The sequence below is a fragment of the Triticum dicoccoides genome, chromosome 7A (assembly GCF_002162155.2).
Source record: "Triticum dicoccoides isolate Atlit2015 ecotype Zavitan chromosome 7A, WEW_v2.0, whole genome shotgun sequence".
NCBI classification, from domain to species: Eukaryota; Viridiplantae; Streptophyta; class Magnoliopsida; order Poales; family Poaceae; genus Triticum; species Triticum dicoccoides.
In genome coordinates, this window is record NC_041392.1 from 48,218,914 (window position 1) to 48,222,566 (window position 3,653).

Genomic DNA, 3,653 nt, shown 5'->3' on the forward strand with positions numbered 1-3,653 from the left:
CCACCAGCCCCGGAGGCCTACATGGGCCAATAGTGGGAAGGGACCAGCCCCTAGGTGGGCTGGGCCGCCTCCCACCAAGGCCCAAGGTGCCTCCTAGAGGGGAAGGGGGCAAACCCTAGGGCAGATGGGCCTTAAGGCCCACCCTAGGTGCCCCTCCTATCTCTCCCCCCTTGGCCGCAACCCTAGATGGGTTTTGGGGCTGCCGCCACCCCTAGGGAGGGAACCCTAGATGGGGGCGCAGCCTCTCCCCTTCCCCTATATATACTTGAGGTATTGGGGGCTGCAACATACACGAGATCATCTCCCTCTTGGCGCAGCCCTACCTCTCTCCCTCCTCGTCTCTCGTAGTGCTCGGCGAAGCCCTGCTGGAGTTCCGCGCTCCTCCACCACCACCACGCCGTCGTGCTGCTGCTGGACAGAGTCTTCCCCAACCTCTCCTTCTCCCCTTGCTGGATCAAGGCGTAGGAGACGTCACCGGGCTGCACGTGTGTTGAACGCGGAGGCGCCGTGGTTCGGCGCTTAGATCGGAATCAACCGCGATCTGAATCGCTACGAGTACGACTCCTTCATCCTCGTTCTTGCAACGCTTCCGCTTAGCGATCTACAAGGGTATGTAGATGCACTCTCCTTCCCCTCGTTGCTAGATTACTCCATAGATTGATCTTGGTGATGCGTAGAAAATTTTAAATTTCTGCTACGATCCCCAACACCTAGCTAGGCATGATGATTTCAATGATGCTCACATAAAAGATAAGAATTGTAACATAAAGAGAGCATCTTGAAGAATATGACTAGCACATTTAAGTCTAACCCACTTCCTATGCATAGGTATTTTATGAACATACAACTCATGGGAGCAATAATCAACTAGCACAGGAAGGCAAAACAAGCATAACTTCAAGATTTTCAACACAGAAAGAGGAAACTTGATATTATTGCAGTTCATACAAGCATATGTTCCTCCCTCATAATAATTTTTAGTAGCATCATGAATGAATTCAACAATATAACTATCACATAAAGCATTCTTTTCATGATCTACAAACATATAAAATTTACTACTCTCCACATAAGCAAAATTCTTCTCATTCGGAGTAGTAGTGGGAGCAAACTCAACAAAATAACTATCATGTGAGGCATAATCCAATTGAAAGTTAAAATCATGATGAAAAGTTTCATGGATATAATTAATCTTTATAGCATACAAGTTATCACAATAATCATCATAAATACGGGGCATGCTCTCATCATAATAAATTTGCTCATGAAAACTTGGGGGACAAAAAATATCATGATCATCAAACATAGCATCCCCAAGCTTGTGGCTTTGCATATCATTAGCATCATGGATATTCAAGGAATTCATACTAACAACATTGCAATCATGCTCATCATTCAAATATTTAGTGCCAAACATTTTATAGACTTCTTCTTCTAGCACTTGAGCACAATTTTCCTTTCCATCATTCTCACGAAAGATATTAAAAAGATGAAGCGTATGAGGCAAACTCAATTCCATTTTTTTGTAGTTTTCTTTTATAAACTAAATTAGTGATAAAACAAGAAACTAAAAGATTCGATTGGAAGATCTAAAGATATAGCTTCAAGCACTAGCCTCCCCGGTAACGGCGCCAGAAAAGAGCTTGAAGTCTACTACACAACCTTCTTCTTGTAGACGTTGTTGGGCCTTCAAGTGCAGAGGTTTGTAGGATAGTAGCAAATTTCCCTCAAGTGGATGACCTAAGGTTTATCAATCCGTAGGAGGCGTAGGATGAAGATGGTCTCTCTCAAGCAACCCTGCAACCAAATAACAAAGAGTCTCTTGTGTCCCCAACACACCCAATACAATGGTAAATTCTATAGGTGCACTAATTCGGCGAAGAGATGGTGATACAAGTGGTATATGGATGGTAGATAAAGGTTTTTGTAATCTGAAAATATAAAAACAGCAAGGTAACTAATGATAAAAGTGAGCACAAACGGTATTGCAATGCGTTAAAACAAGGCCTAGAGTTCATACTTTCACTACTGCAAGTTCTCTCAGCAATAATAACATAATTAGATCATATAACTATCCCTCAACATGCAACAAAGAGTCACTCCAAAGTCACTAATAGCGGAGAACAAACGAAAAGATTATGGTAGGGTACGAAACCACCTCAAAGTTATCCTTTCTGATCGATCTATTCAAGAGTCTGTAGTAAAATAATATGAAGCTATTCTTTCCGTTCAATCTATCATAGAGTTCATACTAGAATAACACCTTAAGATACAAATCAACCAAAACCCTAATGTCACCTAGATACTCCAATGTCACCTCAAGTATCCGTGGGTATGATTATACGATATGCATCACACAATCTCAGATTCAGCTATTCAAACCAACACAAAGTACTTCAAAGAGTGCCCCAAAGTTTCTATCGGAGAGTGAAGAAGAAAACGTGTGCCAACCCCTATGCATAGGTTCATGGGTGGAACCCGCAAGTTGATCACCAAAACATACATCAAGTGGATCAATAGAATACCCCATTGTCACCACGGGTATCCCATGCAAGACATACATCAAGTGTTCTCAAATCCTTAAAGACTCAATCCAATAAGATAACTTCAAAGGGAAAACTCAATTCATTACAAGAGAGTAGAGGGGGAGAAACATCATAAGATTCAACTATAATAGTAAAGCTCGCGATACATCAAGATCGTATCACCTCAAGAATACGAGAGAGAGAGAGAGAGAGATCAAACACATAGCTACTGGTACATACCCTCAACCCCGAGGGAGAACTACTCCCTCCTCGTCATGGAGAGCGCCGGGATGATGAAGATGGCCACCAGAGAGGGATTCCCCCTCCGGCAGGGTGCCGGAACGGGTCTAGATTGGTTTTCGGTGGCTACGGAGGCTTCTGGCGGCGGAACTCCCGATCTATTCTGCTCCCCGATGGTTTTAGGGTATATTGGTATATATAGGAGGAAGAAATACGTCAGGGGAGCCACGAGGGGCCCGCGAGGGTGGAGGGCGCGTCCAGGGGGGTGGGCGCCGCCCTGCCTCGTGCCTTCCTCGATGCTTCCCTTACGTACACCCCAAGTCTTTTCGATTGCTTCCGTTCCAAAAATAAGTTCCGTGAAGTTTCAGGTCAATTGGACTCCGTTTGATTTTCCTTTTCTGCGATACTCTAAAACAAAGAAAAAACAGAAACTGGCACTGGGCTCTAGGTTAATAGGTTAGTCCCAAAAATCATATAAAATAGCATATAAATGCTTATAAAACATCCAAGGTTGATAATATAATAGCATGGAACAATCAAAAATTATAGATAAGTTGGAGACGTATCACGGCCCAAGCCGCCCACGGCCCACACCGTCACATGGCCGAGCCAGCAAGCCAGCCGCCCACCGCCCTCCTAGACACGCACCAACCGCTGCCACGCCTCCATAGCACCAACCTTCAGCCCACCCGCCTAGCCCCACGCCGCTGCCAGGGGCAAAGAACGGCAGCGCCGCCACCAGCCATAGCCGCCGCCACTCCACCACACACGCGTCGCCTCGCCCTGGCCAGAGCTGGCCAACACCTCGCCGCCCACATGGAGCAGCCGAGATGCCAGCCGTTACGCCACCACCTGGGCCTGGCCGTCGGCCACCCCCAAGGACAACCG